Raw genomic sequence first — 18294 nt, forward strand, 5'->3', positions numbered from 1 at the left:
GTACAACTAAAAACAATTACTCACAACCATAGAAGGGTTTTGCACATTTTTCACACAGAGGATCATAATAGTAATCAATATTGCAAATATTAGATTTCCCGGCTGCTAAGCAAAAGAGAAGTACATCACCTCTATCCATCTATTCTAAACCATATAGCAAATTGCCAATACTTAAAAAATAATCGTTAAGTATGGATATTTTTACATTGCTATATTGATCCAGCTTTGATATACCATACCTGGGTGATGCCCCTGGAAGCTGGAAGTCGCTGTAGACACCACTACTCCAATAATCTCCACTAGCTTTCAGGTCCCATGCCAAGCAGCATACCTGCTGCATTCTGAACACAGTAGGCTGCTTGCTTGGTATGGGTACCATTCAGAGATTGAAAAGCATTCTCTGATTGGAGGGAACGGAGAGTCGAGGGTTTGTGACGTCAATGTTGCCAGTGGCAACACCTGTTGTGTAGCATCTTACAGGATCTGGTGGGTATCCGACAGACTGAAAGGCTTATAAAGTTTTACCTTACTTAAAGTAGCCACACATGGCACAATTTTCTCTTGATCAGCTCATAGGTTGAATAGGAGAAAATCAGTTAATTTTCCCCAATCCACACTAATGGCATGGCTGTAGAAATCTTCACTGTCTACTATTGCATTCAGGCAGCTGCAGCACCGACCCTGTCGAACAATGACTTCTTTTGATAGGATGCAGTTATTGGTTGGCCGTTCATTTTTCCACCTGGCTCAGTTGATTTTTCAAATCTACTTTGGTTCCAGCCAGGTGGTGCTTGCAGGGCACCCACTGCTCGAATTTCAGCCGATTCTATGGCAATTGGATGAAATTTTAGCTGTCTATAGTCAAACCCAGCTATAGTTGCAGTTAAGGCCATACACACAGGGCTTTTTTAAACGCCTTTCACCTGACCGGAGAAAAGCAGCAATAAAAACGTGCCTAAAGCTGCGTTTTTATAAAGGTGTTTAAGTGCGTCAAGCATTTGGGCGTTCATTCCATTTGATGGTGCACCGAATGAAAATGTTGGTGCCAAAGCTCAAAATGCAGTATGCATTTGGTTTAAAAAAATAAATAAATAAATAAATATAAAGATATATATTCAGCTTTTTAATTCATATCATAAATTTAAAGGGTAGCTCCCTTTTCATGGGGGGGGGTGAGCAAATAAAAGAATAATATAGCGTATACAATTGTGACACGTCATATTGTAATTGAATTACCTTTCCTCTTCAATCTGCAGCTCTGTAATTTTCTGAAAATGCAATTCAATATGGCTACCCAGGGTTGTTTTGTGCACAGAATGTGTACAGAACGCCCCCCAGAAACATAATATTCTACTTGTGTGATTGGATCTCTGATTTTCCCAAAAGTCTGCCTAAGATGCAAGTCAGATTTCAGGCATCCCTTGCAACAAAAATTTTATTTTTGGTGTGATACTCCCAAAAAGAACACGTCTAAAGGGATACAGACTCAGCAGCTTTCCTCAGAGCCCTGCAGGTGCACATCTGATTGATATTTATAAAACCACTCCCATTACTCACTCTTACATGGATACAGACAAACACACAGGGATTTCTTCAGAATAACAAAAGGTAGGAATCTGCAACGAAGTTTGTTAAAATCCTTGTAATGTACATAGATCACCGGGGGGGGGGGGGGGGGGGGGTTTCCTCAAAAACAGTGGAGTTACGCTTTCAATAAATATGCATTTATGGTCGGACATTATTGCCACCTTTAGCTTAATAAAAGTGTATCCTTTTAAATTCTGTGTATGTCTTCAATGTAGTCTTCAATGGGGTCCATTGCGCTTCCGTTTTGTGATGATCTAAATCCTGCTTGCTGCATTTTTGGTTCGTTAAAAAAAACACACCAAAAAGTGCACCTCTACGTTGAAATGCATTGAAAACGCATCAGTAACGCACCCTTAAGTTTTTGATGCGGTTTTTGAGTCACATGACCTTTTGAAAAACATAGATTTCAGTGCCATTATCGGCATCTTTTTTTTTTTCCTCTTATCAGTAAAATGCATATCAGTATCAGTAAAATGCAGACTAAGCCAATGAAATTTCGGTGCATCTCTAATTTCTTTGGCCAGTGAAATGAACGCTCAAGTGCTAAACGCTCCTAACATTTAGGCTTGTCAAGTGTTTTTTTTTCTGGCCAAAGGCTTGCCTCCTGAATGTGTTCAGACTTCTGTCTCCCAATGCCCCTGCCTCTAAACGCCTTTGTGTGCATTGATATTTAGGCTAACGTAGAGGGGTGTTTAGGGGCATAAAAAGAAATGTGAAAACACCTGTAAAATGGGCGTTTGACAGCTGCAGTGTGCATGAGGCCTACCGGCATGCAACCAACAAGTCCATATAAAATCTTTCTAACCATTGTTCATAAATACCAAGTTAAAACAAATTAATGAATTTTAAGGGGTTTATAATTGTCTAGTTTTTACATTTACCGTCTAATTTTCTTCCTATTTGCTTGAACCCATACTGGATTCCAGCTCTGTTAGTTCTGAGAGACCTAGGAGTCTCGGAGAACTTGTGCATAGAACTGTGAGAAAGGGAGGAGGACTACAGGGTGCCCAGGAATGTTAATTATTCGCCCTGAGGTTATCACTAGGTGGCTGATGATAAAAGGAAATAATAAAACTTTTTAACTCCTTCCTGACGCTAGTGAATACTGTGTGCATCATATTAATAATTGCACGTATCGTTTCCTTCGTTAAAGGATGTTCAGAAGTTCTAAGGCAGATGGCAATATAAAATGTTCACTCTAGCATTAATAACCAGTCATGCATGTGTTTTTCCCGGATGTGCGCACCTACTGGATGATGCATGTTGGGTCACATCTTCAAAGAAGCCGTACAGCTGATTTCTGCTTGAAGGGTATGTACAGTAAGCCTGACAATGAACTTCCCGTAGTTGGTCCCTTTGGTATGTTAAGTCCTATAATTGAAAGCATTTTGTTATGTCTGTTTGATAAGTAGAAAATGAATGTTTGAGATTGGCAGAAATCTTGTGAGCTTTTAACTTCCTATGCTCTCTGTTTGTGCTGACTGTCATAAATTGCATTGATTGTGAGCTCTGGGGACTACAGAACTACTTCCTTCTATGTTATGGAGAATGAGATGGGTGGGGAAGTTCCGTCTTGTTTCTGCTGTCCTGATACAGTGCAGTGAGTGAGCTTTGCCATCCTAGGACTGTTTTTGCATTACCGATAAATGAACACATGTAATAAAGAATAGCGGCACACTGAGAAGTGCATGCGGCTTCTTTACTCTTTTATTAACACAACATAACTGGAAACAGGAATAAACCTCTTACATATTTGCGCACATAGGTGTTTTATCATAATCTATGATAACTGATTACATGCCTGTGTTCATGAAGTGGGAATGCCAATTTTGTGAAAAAATAAATCCATCCATTATTTCATTTGTGCATTTATCAGTTGCTTGTTTAACAGGCATTTGTTAACTAAGGATAGATTCGCACTGCTGCGATCCAATTTTGATCCAACTTTCAGTGGGATTGTGTAGTGCAACTTGGATGCTACTTTGACGTAGTTTGCATTTTCTGTGGGTCCAAAATCAATGCTAGAATCGCACCAAAGTAGTACAGGAACCTCTTCCGAAATCACGCCATGCTGAGTTGCATTAATGTGAACATGCACCATTAAAAAAATGTGATTTCCATTGTCATGTGATTCTATGCGACTTAAGTCTCATCTGAGATCATACTAGTGTGAATCGAGCCTAAGAGGACAAATATTGACTGAAGGGGAGCAGCACTTTCTTGAAATTGTGTGGTACAGTTGAACTGTGTTACTGGCAGAATCATAAGGTATAAATAAAGGGAAAAACTAATGCAGTCACCATATCTAAGGGCTGGTAAGTGCAATATATGATCATATTGATTTGTTGGGTTTAAATACCTATATTTGAAAGAATTAATCCACTTCAAAGTCTGTTTTGCTGAGTTGCATCTCGTTGACGTGGCTCATAGCCCTTTACTTCCCTAGCAGGTAGACAGCCTTTCCTAGACATATGACCGGCTTCATTATTCTTGGAAAACAGATAAAGCTGCAAGTCTGATACAAAAGGAGTAGCCACAGGCATTGATGCTGGCAGGGGAATCTACACAGAATCGCAATCCTGTGTACAGTATGTCAATGCCTGGGTTTATTATCCATTTTTAGGTAAATGGAACTTGCTGAAGCCCCAACATGGAACATCCACCACCTGGGGAATTGTAGAGCAGTGATCTCCTCTCCGAAAAAGTCATCAAGAGAAGTATGGCTCAAACATTATACTTACCTAGGGGAATGCAGCATCAATCCCCCATCGGCTCTGTAGAGAGAACAGAGCAATCAAACACCCCTAATTGCTCAGTTCTCCCCTCTGCTCTGAGCAGAGAGCCAGGACTGTCAGTCAGTGGCTTTCAGCTCTTCACTCTGTAGAGGGGACCGGAGGGGTTGGCTCAGGCTTTCAACAGATCGCTGAGAGGCTGAGACAGGTGCAGGTCCAGGCTTCTGGGTGGATCCCGACCATATGGTCTGATCTTTTCAAAGCCTCGGCCAGCTGTGTGACAGCAGACTAAAGCCTGCTGTCAGGCTGAAAACATCACAAAACGAACTGCATTCTTGTAATCTTTAGGAGAAATCTAGCCAAAAAAAGCTTTGACTATACTTTACCTGTAAGTAGGACAATTAAGCTAATGGCAAGACCTTTGCCCTCGATTTCCCCAGTGTGCCCACCAGGCCTTTTTGAGATGTCAGGCACTGGCCCCACTGCAAGGGATCATGTTTAAGTTTCCTGGAGTTACAGACTTAAAGTGGACTTTGGGCAAAATCCTAATCCAGGGATATTTATTTGCCCCATATATGCCCCCTTTCCCATGTAAAAGCATTGGGACTTCTAAATGTTGTGAGTGGCTACAGTAAAAATTGACTGCAGAACCGTCCTCTCTGGGTCCCATACTGTCGATTTTCTAGTGATTTTTTTAAATATCCAGTCAAACTGTGATTGGTTTCGGTGGTCAGCACAGACCCTCTTCCTTTAGGAGCTTTAAAAAAAAAAGATATGTGTAGATGAAACTGGTAGTTCTGAAGTTTTTTTTCTCTGGAGGAATTTAAGTTTCGAAGATCATTTTTCTTGTGCTTGCAACACCTGATCTGCAGGTTTAAAATGAATAATTGTCACATGGACAGCATTTGAAACTGTGTGAAGGATACTATAGAGATAACGGCTGGTTTGACATTACTCTCCTGTACAACCTGTCCGGCAGCCTCTTGCGAAGAGTTAATAACACATGAGCTCACAATTGGAGTCTTATCTATCTTCAGATTTCCTACTCTACAAAGTCCAGGAGAATAAGATAACAGTCTGAACACAAGGTTCTTGTGTGTGGGTAATTGTGTTGGACTGTTACCTAGTGTTGAGTATAGTAGGGAGTGCAGGAGGGTGCTTCATCTTTCATCAAGTGTTTGAGTTATTTATTCAGGTTGGAGGATGGTAGATTCCCCTCCTACGCAAACCGCTGCACCTGAACTTGGCAAACGCTATAGTTCCATTGTAAGCTGTGCCAGTCCTAACTGCCAGCCCTCCTTTGTTTACATTGAACAGGTAGTGGAGGAGTTGATTTCTTAATCACACGACCAGCTAAGATAATGACGTTAAGCAATTGTTCATATACTATGGCTGTATGTACCTAAAACATATGGTACTATGAAGGTTTGGTCTTCAACATCATCTTCTTAGAACACCAAAATGGCTAACTTGGCTAATGTGTGGATGTAGGCCATTAAAGGTTTGTACTTTTTCTTCTACAGAAGATTTAAAGTTGTAATATTGTCTTGCTTTTAGAGTATGGAACCATTTTTTATTGGCTTCTAATTAACTGAGGGTTGGTATTCTTCTGATGCAAGCATTGTTCAGATCTTCTTCTTCTCTTTCAGACCAATTGTACAGCAAATAAATCATGGATAGGCAGCTTACCCTTGTCCACATTTACGTGCGCGTCTAGGGCAGCCAATTCATTTCAGGAAGCTGTTTCACCCTCTAGAAACAGGAAAAGAAGTCCCCAATTATTTCTAAAAATTGCACCGCGTCAAACTGCACGAAAACATGTCTGGAATTAGGTATTAATGGCAACCCCAAACATCTGCTAAAGAGCAGTGTGTTTCTGTGTGTGCTGGGAAGGTGCATGATGTTGAACACATTCCTGGCATGCACGAATGTGAACCAAGCTTCAAAGTGATTGTAAGTGCCGGTTCACACTACCGCGGCACGACTTCGGGGGCGTGCACCGCGACTTCGGCGCAACTGCAGGGACTTCATATAATGAATGTCAATGCAAGTCACTCCGATGTCGCCCTGAAGTAGTACAGGAACTATTTTCTAAGTCGGAGCGACTTGAGTCGCTCCTATTAGAACGGTTCCCGTAGCACTGCATGGACCGCGACTTGTCAGGCTGACAAGTCGCGGTAGTGTGAATGGGCACTAAAGGACCCTTGTTATTTAAAAAAAAAAAAAAATATATATATATATATATATATATATATATATATATATATATATATATATATATAATAATAATAATTGTTCTACTTACCTGCTCTGTGTAATGGTGGTGCATAGAGCAGCTGCAATCCTCCTCCTTTATTCCCCCCGCCGGCGGTCCTGGCTCCTCCCCCATGCTGATTGTCCCTAGCAAACCACTGACATTTTGTATTGGTTAGACTTCAAGTCCCCGTGATAGTGCTGAATTCTAAGATTCTGGCATTTCTGCAGATTAGCATAAACCCTATTAGGTGTATTCTTATGCTCCTTGTGCACAAGGAGCATTTTACTGAATACACATTGACTAAATGTGAATATCTTTATGTGTGTTTAAAGCTCAGACCTCTCTTGAGGGTTTCAAACACCAGGATGCATTTCACCTGAATTGAACTTTTGCAGTGATGAGTGTTAGGATCTTTTTCTCTAGGCGATTCTGAATGCTACCGGTTGCAGTCAGTGACTTCAAGGTAGTCCATTGGGAATGTTCCATTGTGCATGTTCACACATCATGCTGCAGGACCAGTATTCTGAGTCCTACCTCCTAATTAAAGCTGGACCTTGCACCTTGCTTGACTAACCAGTAAAACCAGCAGCAACAGAGTAGCCGCCAATCATAACCCTTCCATGACCTGAGTTGTTTTACAATGGTAGGACAATGCCTTGAGGTCACTTAGGGTTCCATTACTTACTAATTCTTGGTTTGCCTAATGGCATCATATGGTGGTTTGTACACTTACATACCCACAGGCTCATTTTAAGGAAACCTGCACTCAAGAGAAATGTAAAGATTCCCATTTCTGACCACCTTTTAAAAAAATAAAAAATAATAGTTGCCCAGCTTCAGTAATTTGAGGTACTGACCTGGAACAGGCATGCCAATTAGAAAGCTGGAGTAAAGTCAGTACTTTGCATTTGTTGTTGGTCTATGACTTGGAAAGTTTTTTTTAAAGTCATTGGACCAGAATGACAGCCAGGCAACAAGCATTTTCAGAAGGAGAGGCCTACAATGGTAATTTTATTATTTATCAGAGTACAGGCTCCCTTTTTTTTTTTTTTTTTTTTTTATCCCAAATCCAGGAATTAGAAATAAATCTATACTTGCCCCCCCCCCCCCCCCCTCATTAGCACTGCATGGGTTAAATCAGTTAAACTTATGAGCTAAAGAGGGCCTGAAATGCAGCCCTTGACATCAAAGGGCTGCACATGATGTTTAGTATCTGTAATAACGATTTAGAGGACTGTCATACTGCAGATCTAATAGAGGAAATAAGGATCAGAGTGTGAACATGCTACATTTTGGCTGGGATATGCTGCAGAAGAGAATACAAAACTAGGAACGTGTTACATGAGGCTAGTCATGATTAACCGCTTGCTGACCAGCCGCCATAGTTTTCTGCAGCAGGTCGGCTCTGTCCCGCGAAACGACGTACATGTATGTCGCCTCACAAGGGGGCGCGGGGCCATTGGCCACAGAGGGAGCCATTCCGTGGCCACGATTGTCGCCACAAACCCACAATCGCTCCCTGTGGAGACAAAACGGTGGTCTGCCGTTGTAAACATAGCAGACCGCTGTTCTGTCAGTTATGAACACAGGGATCCTGTGTTTCTCTTATTGAGGAACACAGGTCTCTGTGTTCATGCAGCAAGCCCCCCCCCACACACAGTTAGAAAGCACCCCCTAGGGACACATTTAACCCTTTGATCGCCCCTGGTGTTAACTCCTTCCCTATCAGTGTCAGTAGTACAGGAACAGTGCATATTTTTAGCACTGATTACTGTAGTAATTTCACTGGTCCCCCCAAAAGTGTCAAAATTGTCAGGTGTCCACTGCAATGTCGCGGCCCTGCTAAAAATCGCTGATCACCGCCATTACTAGTAAAAAAAATAAGTAAATAAAAATGACAAATCTTTACCCTAGTTTGTAGAGGCGATAACCCCCAAAGGAAAATGTTAAAGTGGAGTTCCACCCTAAAATGATACTTACCTCCATCTTCTCGCTCCGGGTCAACTGAAAAACAAATGGATAATCGCATTTTTTTTTTTACTTACCTCGTAGAGAAGAAAATATACTTACCTTACTTCCTCTTCCTCCCCTCGGCGGCCACGGCCCGTCGTCACTTCCTGGCTTTGCAATGATTCCTGGGAGCTGAACGTCATCGCTCCCAGCAATCATTGCGCCTGCACCGGCCCCGACGTCCGTTCCGGGGCGCGCGCGTCATTCCCTTCTAAACAGCTTCTGGGCATGCCCAGAAGCTGTGGAGGGATGACGCGCGTGCACCGGAAGTGACGGCGGGGCCGGTGCAGTGCATCGTGGGACCGAAGAACACGGAAGAGGACGCAGAAGAGGATCGCGCTGGCTTCAAGCTGCCCACACCTGAGATGGCAGCGCTGGACAATACTTTTTCACGGTAAGTATTTGTTTCAAGGTATGTAAGTGCAACCCGGGACAGATCAGAGGCTAGCCATTGTGGAATGTACTAGCCCTGACTGTCCCGGGGGTATTTTTATTAAAAAAAAGTATTCCCAGGGTGGAACTCTGCTTTAATATATTGCAGCATACCAGTCCTTAGATGTGGTAGCTGAATTAGTTATTATTCTTCAGGCTTTTTTTTTCACCTGGTGTTCTTTTCCTGTAGTAGTGTGACTACACTCACTCACTGTACTGTAGCGCCGTTGTCACTCTAGGTTGCTCTTCTCCTAGTTTGAACCACAGAAATCCTCCCCCTTTGCCAGCATTGGTTAACAGAAAATAACTAAGAAGACTATTTATTTTAGGAGATTTTAGTTTAGTGCACAAAAAGTGACAAGAACACTTGATTTCTGATCATTGGGTATTTTTCTGTACTTTGCAAAAAATGTACTTGTCCTTAAAACAACAACTCAATAAAAATAATGTTTAGTAAGAAACATATATTCCACATTAATAATTATGCTACCAAAATTAGTGTGTGCTGTTAATTTGGCTTCAGCATTGCTCCTGTTTCTCCTGGCTGGAGGCTGCCATTTTGCTGAAGCCCAGAGCCCCTGAACAGCAGTAAATCTTTAGGCTGTCAACAGACCGGCCTCTATAAATTAAGCACAGTGTGAAAAAAAAAAAAATAGAGCGCAACTGAGCATGTGCAGAGCAGGGTGGGGCAGTATATTACTGGATTTTATATAGATATTTTCAATATAGACATTTATTTTTAATATTATACATAGCTTTACCTGCAAAAGGGGCCGGCATGAAGTGATCTAGGAGGATGTAATTGTCTGACTAAAGTTCCGCTTTAAAAAGAAAAAGAATACAACTAAGACATCTACAGACTGGTAAACTGAAGTTTATTACAGTTTTATTGTTGGGTTTATATATACTTTTTATGTAATTATTTAGTGAATAAAGGCAAGCTGCAATTTTTAGTAAATCTTTGTACCCAAGGTTGTTTTTAAATAAAATTTGATGGAAAAGGTTCATTAGATAGATATAGTTCCCCCCCCCCCCCCCCCCAATTAAACCTGACCACAAGCTATGGACCCCGGAGCATTGAGTACTGCTGGTCTAATAATCCTGTTTACATGTTAGACGCTTTCTAATGACAGATCGGAGATGCGTACAAAGCTCCTTTTTGTCCAATAAATGTCTAAATTACGTTCAGAAATGGCTTCATTAGTATTTGCTGAGCAAAGAGTAGAAATGTGTCCTCATTACTGAATATCTGAACAAGACTTCCAAAGCTTGTAAGTGTCACAGGAGCAAATTAGTACTGATTAATTTTGCAATTAAAGTCCAATAAGAGGAAGGAAATCTTTTTTGGTATTTAGGACATTTTACAGTTGTTTAGAGAAGATAACATGGATATAAACACAAGAGATAAAAAGGCGCCAGTTCCATAGCATCAATCAAGAAAAGTAATGGACTCTGTATCAGATACACCTCTAAGCTGTTCACAAACGTCATCAATTAACTTTCTTTGTATCTATGCACTAAACAGATATGTTTACATTGGAGATTAATTCTCTGCTAAATGGATACATTTAAATACAATATCTCTTTTAAGCCATTGTCTTTAACAGTTATATTGTATGTAACTGGTTGTTAGCGCAATGATATTGGATAATTGGTGCTTCTCTAGTAATGGTTCAGAAACTGGTGCTTTTAGGAAAATCAAGCCCTTTATTGAATGTTTTTCCAAAGAACAGTGGAATTTCTCATCATTTTAGAATGTCTGTCTGGCTTCAGCATATTGTGAGTACTATAGGAATTGCTCCAGCAATTTTCCAACCCGTTCAATTAGCAGGACACACATTCATCTTCTGGGATTCTTTTGTGTCAACACATATTAGGATTGTCCGATAATTGTGTTAGAATTGTTTAGATGGGCAATCATTGTAGCTCCTGCATAGGTTTGTTAAGAGAGCTCTCCAATGGAAAGATCAGTGAATAGTGGTAGGAGACCTCCTTGTGTCTTTTGTGTCACTGCACCACCAACAGCCCCACAATTGTTTCCTTCTTCGTCTAACTTTTCAATCACGGTCCCCAGGTATTTTTCAAGATTTTGAAGTCTTTTTGTGATAAACAGTACATCCAACATGCAAAAATATGTGTCTCTTTATATACCAAATTATTATTAAAATACAGGATTTATATAGGGCCATAAGTTTGAGCAGCACTTTAAAACATGAAGGCAGACAGTACATTTTTAAAAATCAATACAGGAGGAATCCGAGAGCCCTGCTCGTTAGAGCTTACGATCTAAAAGGTAGGGGTCAAGTGATACAAAAGGTAATTGTGGGGGATGAGCTGATGAAGAAAACGAAATCAGTGGTTGGGTGTGGGCAACATAGGCTTCTCTGAAAAGAAGGGTTTTCAGGGATTGTCTAAAAGCTAACAGAGCAGAATCCGACAGATTGGTGTAAGGAGTTCCATAGGATGGGAGAGGCTCTGGAAAAGTCCTGGAGGCGAGCATAGGAGGAGGTGACGAGGGAGCTAGAGGGAGCTAGAGAGCAGGAGGTCTTGAGTGGGAACAAAGAGAGTGATTTAGGTTGGTATTTTCAAACTAAGCTGGTGATGTAGCTGGGGGCTGAGTTGTGGATTGCGCACACACACACACACACACACACACACACACACACACACACACGTTTTTCAGGCTCCGCTTGCCCATCTGCGGGCCTGGGACCGACATGGCAGGTGGAGCGGAGGGAGAAGAGCAGGCACACATCCACTCTCCTCCCCTTCTTGCTGTGACCCAGAAAGCAACATGTATGACGTCACTTCTGGGGTCAGCCTCTTAGTGGAGCCCAGAGGAGACCTGCAGGGTCTTTGAGACCCTGCATATCTCATTAAAAAGAACCTGTCCCCTAAATTTTTTTTACAAAAAAATCGTTACACCTAAGCGCATAATACCCCCACCCCCCCCCCAAAAAAAAACTTCTTAGGACCCCCACATATACACACGCATACAAACATAAAAGCATGCATCAGGGACATCTATGCATGAAAACATTAATTGCAATACACATGTATCTGCACACACCGGAGTGAGAGCATTAATTGGAGCAGCAGACCTCCTCTGTAACCTTAAACTGATGACCTACAGGAGGCTTTTAAAGTGTCACCTATAGAAAATATAGAGTAGTGAAGCTTGTTGCCATTTCACCCGCGCACACAAATTGTAGTGTTGGGTATCTATTTACTCGATGCAACCACATTTTTTATATTTTACCAGAAATTTGGGTAGTTTATTGCATTTTGTTTGGCTAAAAAATCGCTTTAGTGTGTGTTTTTGCTGAAATTTTGCAATAATATCTTATGACGTAAAAAAAAATTAAACCTCTATTATTTTATTCTCTAAGCTGTCTGCTTTCAGAAAATATATAATGTTTGGGGGTTTTGTGTAATCTTCAGGCCTAAAATTATTTTTTAAATGTTTTGCAAAAAATTGCAAAAGAATTGTAAAAACTGCTCTAGCAGCGAAAAGGTTAAGGGTAATATGTGCCCATCTGGGTGAAAAAATGGAGATAAAATGCTCACAAATTTCCAGTCTGACCAACAAAGTGTTTTGTGCGGAAGTGGCGTTCAGAGGATACCTGTAGATATTTGTGCTCCATAGTAGTGTTACCTGTAGATATTTGTGCTCCATAGTAGTGTTACCTGTAGATATCTGTGCTCCATAGTAGTGTTACCTGTAGATATCTGTGCTCCATAGTAGTGTTACCTGTAGATATTTGTGCTCCATAGTAGTGTTACCTGTAGATATTTGTGCTCCATAGTAGTGTTACCTGTAGATATTTGTGCTCCATAGTAGTGTTACCTGTAGATATTTGTGCTCCATAGTAGTGTTATCAGAGTGTATACATCTAATCCTTGTGATTATTTTAGGTAGGAAACCCAATTCTAAACACAGCAGATAAATACAATAATATATCAGATAGAGATAATACTGACACACATTGTTCTATGTGAGGCCATTGTGTCAATGGCGATTCACCTACAGAGTGATACCTGAGAAGCTTCCCATTGTAATGCACAGAGAAGGAGAGAGTCTCTGGGAGTAGCTGAAAGTTAATAGTTTCTCTATTGTTCCTCAATGGACCCAAGTAAGGCACCTGCCTTGCCAGGACTCACATCATGCCCTTGTTGGAACCTGGTAGTTTCTTTATTGCTGATCTACCGAATGATCCGGTAACACAAGCTGGTCCCATTGTCCCCAGTTAACCATTTCTGTGACTCTGTAGATGCCATTGTCCTTTTCCACTCACTCAGGATGGTCCACAGTTTGGTAGTAATACAATAAACAGCTTTAGAGGCACATACATTTAAAAAAACGAGAATAATTAAGGTGTGGACAATTTTTTTCATATTACAAGCTGTGCTCAAGAAGTATGTCTAATTTTTCCTTAACTTGGCCAATAAAACAAAGCTAGTGTTCAGCCCTGTTTACACAATCCTTTAAACGCCATTAACTAGAAAGGGTTGACTTATTTTATGAGGAATTTACAGTCGTTGTATTTCTTTTTTTGTTTTAATGGGTGTTCTCTTGTATATTTGCTAATGGTCTTCTATAGGACAACAAATGGCTATAAATGGGATCATGTAGGCTACCATTGTGTTTCTCTGATGGATTGTGACCAAGCACACCACTACACCCTATATAAAATCCTTTGCAGGCATTTTGTTTTTAGGAGAGTGAAATAGAGGAACATTTTAAGCCTAGTACACACAATGAGATTATCGGACTAATAGTTATCCATTTTTTTTTGCATGCTAGTTCCATATCGAAAACGAATAGGTTACTAAAGTACAGAATAAAAATTCAGAAGTGATTCAGTGTATTTGTATTGTATTTACAGATGAAAACTGTACCAATTAAACAAAAATCGTACGATCTGGAATCGTGTGAGAAAAATTTCCCTGTTTGTCCCTTCGAAAAATTTTGAAAGGAAGCTGTGTACTAACGGATCAGATTATCGTACGATTGCTTCAAAACTGTTTTTTTTTTTTTTTTTGTGCAATATTCTGATCGTGTGTACAGGGCTTTAGAATTAAATGTATCATCCGAGTTGTCCCCTTAAATCCACTTTACAGGTTTAAGAATTCTGTAGCTAATAAAAATGTAAATATATTTTCTCAGCTGTGTTGTAATTTCTATTTGCAATTTTTTTTTGTATATGAGACCGAAGATTTTGTAATTTTAAGATTAATCATGCATAGAATAATATTATTAATCAGGATTTATATAGCGCCAACAGTTTAAGCAGCACTTTAGAATATAAAAGGGAGACAGTACAGTTACAATAAATAAGAGCTTACAATCTAATAAACTGTATTCGGATAATATTCAGTACACTGGTGTTCCCTAGTAGTGTTTGGCACAAGGTTTTCAGTGCTAGAAATATAACCTGACCCTACATTCTCTGATTACTAATCTTAAAGAGACCCTGTCACAAACCTAAAAAATTCCAGGCAAAAGCACAGAAAAATCTAATATTTAACTACTTGCAGTGATTATCATTCTATAATTTATTTTTATTTATTTATTTTTAACAAAAATATTCTACTTACTTGCTCTGTGCAGTGGTCTTGCAAAGGGCAGCCCGGATCCTCTTCTTCTCAGGTCCCCCGTCACTGCTCCTGCCCCCACAGTAAGCAGCTTGCTATGGGGGCACCTGAACCGAGCTTCAGCTCCATGTGCCCATTCAGACACGGAGCTGTAATTTGGCCCCACCCCCTCTCTCTCCTGATTGCCTCACTGACTTTGACAGCCACGGGAGCCAATGGCGCCACTGCTATGTCTCAGCCAATCAGGAGGGAGAGTCCCGGACGGCCTAGGGACTCGTGGACATCACTGGACAGAGATGGGGCTCGGATAAGTATTAAGGGGTGCTGGGGCAGCTGCTACATACCAGAAGGAAAAAAAAACCTTTTACCCTTACAACTCATTATAATTACTCTGTGCTGGTCCAGCTCCTCTGCCCTTCCCTTCACCTCTCTACATATTCTTCGAGGAAGCTGCTGGGGGAGGAGCGAAGGGAAATATTATAATGTGTCACTTGAGTGACAGCTCTGAGTTGGCTGGGTCAACAGACATCACATCTAAGATGGTGGCACCCAGCAGCAGTCTCAGTGTTTTTTTAAATGAATGGCCTGGTGACCAGGTCTGCCAAATCTTACCTTTTTATCCTTTATTTTACCCTTGACCCCAATGCCTTATATGCTAGAATTACCCTTTACAAAAGCATTGGCACCAAATTCTCACAGTCCTTTGCTAAACACAGTAGGGCCTAATTCTTCCAAAGTAGAACCAAGAGTTCTTTTTACCATCTCAGATGAAGGTGCATTTTCCTGCTATTTGTTCCTAGTAGATTTAAGCGGTTTTGGGCAGCAGTGAATGTCTTTAGCTTTTCTGCTGTGGTTGGGGATAGATTGGTCTGTCAGCACTTGGAGAGTGTACCTGTTCATACTTGGTCTATTTGCTTTTGATTTTTTCATTTGATAATGACTCACAATCAGATAAAATCTGTAAATAATTGTAGAAGTGAGCCTCTTAAGACTGCATTTGTTTGTAAATGACTAAACTGCTTAGCGTAAACTAGCAAAAACTATAACCTAAGTAAATGATGATCATGTTACTTATTTAAAGAGTCAGCCCACTCACAGTATATGTTCAGTAATGTTTGGTAGATTCCAGCATGTTGAATCGCCCACTGATTTTATTTTTTTCTTCTTCGCTCCAATGGTGTGACTTCTTGGGTCTGCTGATTTTTTTTTTTTTTTTTTTTTTTTTCAGGGTCATTCCTAGGGTGGCTTAAGCCAGACATAGACAGTTCGAATTCTGGGCAGTTCAGCAGAAACCGGCTAAGATTTGAACCATGTATGGGCAGGCTAAATGTACCCAAGTCAATCAATCAATCAACTTTGGTACAGCCAGTTTGCCAAATTTTACATGCGATTATTGCTAGTGGCTTTTATGTACTGGCGAGGACCGCTTCCCCCACCCCACTGCCAGAAGAACACAATGGCTCCTTAGAGGGATTCCCCTGCCAACACTGTCTGTGTTGATGGGGGAATAAAACCATTTTCTTTCCTGCAGTCCATGGTTGCAAATTAAACCTGCCATACAAGGCTCAAATTTCAGCCAGTTCCTGCTGAATCAGCCAAAATGTGAGCCATGGGTGTTCCTGTCTGCACCACCCAGCTTAACAGAAGTCGGTTGAAAAATCAACTGATCCGGGAAGAAAATCCTATCCGGTGTAGCCAGTGGTGTATTTTGGTTTTGTGCTGCCTTAGGCAAGACTAAAATTTGGCACCCCCTCCCCCTCCTATGTAAATTTGCCCCACCCCTTCCTGTATAACGGATGTGACTCCCTCCAAAACTGAAGGCCTACAAGTCCCAGCATGAACCCCTGAGATCTCACGAGAGGGGAGGTTTGAGGGGGTGGGGTGAGGGAGGGTAAGAGTGAGAGGGAGGGGGGGTGGGAGACTCTGCAGCAATGCTGGCAGCACTCATAGTTTATTTCCCAAAGACAACCTCTGGATATGACGCTGAGCACGTGCACTCAACTTCTTTGGTTGACCGTGGCGAGGCCTGATCTGAGTGGAACCTGTCCTGTTAAACCGCTGTATGGTCTTGGCCACCATGCTGCAGCTCAGTTTCAGGGTTTTGGCAATCTTATAGCCTAGGCCAGTGATGGCAAACCTTGGCACCCCAGATGTTTTGAAACTATATTTCCCATGATGCTCAACTACACTGCAGAGTGCATGAGCATCATGGGAAATGTAGTTCCAAAACATCTGGGGTGCCAAGGTTCACCATCTTTATGTAGAGCAACAATTCTTTTTTTCAAATCCTCAGTTCTTTGCCACGAGGGGCCATGTTAAACTTCCAATGACCAGTATGAGAGAGTGAGAACACCAAATTTAACACACCTGCTCCCCGTTCACACCTGAGACATTGTAACACTAACGAGTCACATGACATCGGGGAGGGAAAATGGCTTATTAGGCCCAATTTGTACATTTTCACTTAGGGGTGTACCAGTGGTTTAGAAATGAATGGCTGTGTGTTTGAGTTATTTTGAGGGGACAGCAAATGTACACTTATACAAGCTGTACACTCACTACTTTACATTGTAGCAAAGTGTTATTTCCTCAGGGTTGTCACATGAAAAGATATAATAAAATTTACAAAAAATGTGAGGGGTGTACTCCTTTTGTGAGATACTATATATACATTTGCTGTATAGAAGTATTTTCTCACTCCTGATGCATGCTGGTATGTAGATTGGTGCTATTCTGATAAAAATCTAACTAAAATATGCTGTGCTACATTAATAAAATCCATCCTATCTTTTATAACCAAATATATCAAAAGTGATCCAAATGTAAAAAAAAAAAAAAAAAAAAAAATCATCAAATCCAGTTAATTCACCAATAACCTGATTTTGATTTTTTTTTTTTTTTTTTGGGTCACTTACTTTTGGTGTATTTGTTTTTTAAGATAGTGGATTTATTAATGTAGTGCAGCACATTTTAGTTTTGTTTTATTCTTAATGTGGGAACACATTTAGTGCTTTGCAGCAACATTAGAAAAAGTATTTTAAAGCGGTTGTATACTGCCAAAAAAAAAAAACAAACCCTGCAAGACAAAGGCATAATGAGCTAGTATGCATCGCATACTAGCTCATTATGAAATGCCTTAAAACGAAGCCCAGACACGGACGCCCGGACACCGCTGTGGGAGCTGACATGCTCCCTCGGCATCTCTTCCGGGTTTGGGGGCTCCGGTGCTGGGAGTGGCCGGAGCAGTGATGACATCACTCCCGCATATGCGCTCGGGAGTCACTTTCCGGCAAGTAGCCGGGCCGCATGTGCCACTTTCTGGCAAGTAGCGCATGTGCTGCTAGTGTCAGCGGCTGCATGCAGCGCAAATATCTCCTAAATCGTGCAGGTTTAGGAGATATTAATTGTACCTACAGGTAAACCTTATTATAGGTAAAAGTAAAAACATTGAGTATACTACCGCTTTAAGCACATCATGCAGGTTGCGCATAGATGATTTAATTCTTACCTTTCCATCTGCCCCAACTGCAGATAATGCTCATTGAGTCCCCAGGGATAAAAGTGATATAGAAATTTTAAAAAAAAAAAGAAGTTCTATATTTATTATGTTACTGATTGTCCTGTGTTTGTCACGTCTTATGCTTGGTGGCACAAGTGAGACACCTTGTAAAGGTCCTGGTA

At 40.9% G+C, this 18294-nt stretch overlaps 1 protein-coding gene across 3 annotated transcripts in view; it reads left to right on the forward strand.

Moving 5' to 3' along the window:
• The window catches only part of RASSF7 (Ras association domain family member 7), a 124915-nt gene that overhangs the window by 66685 nt on the left and 39936 nt on the right, over positions 1 to 18294 (forward strand). The gene's annotated exons all lie outside the window — the stretch shown is intronic.

The sequence above is a fragment of the Pelophylax lessonae genome (genome assembly GCF_965119305.1).
Source record: "Pelophylax lessonae genome assembly, chromosome: 10".
In the NCBI taxonomy this organism is placed as follows: Eukaryota; Metazoa; Chordata; class Amphibia; order Anura; family Ranidae; genus Pelophylax; species Pelophylax lessonae.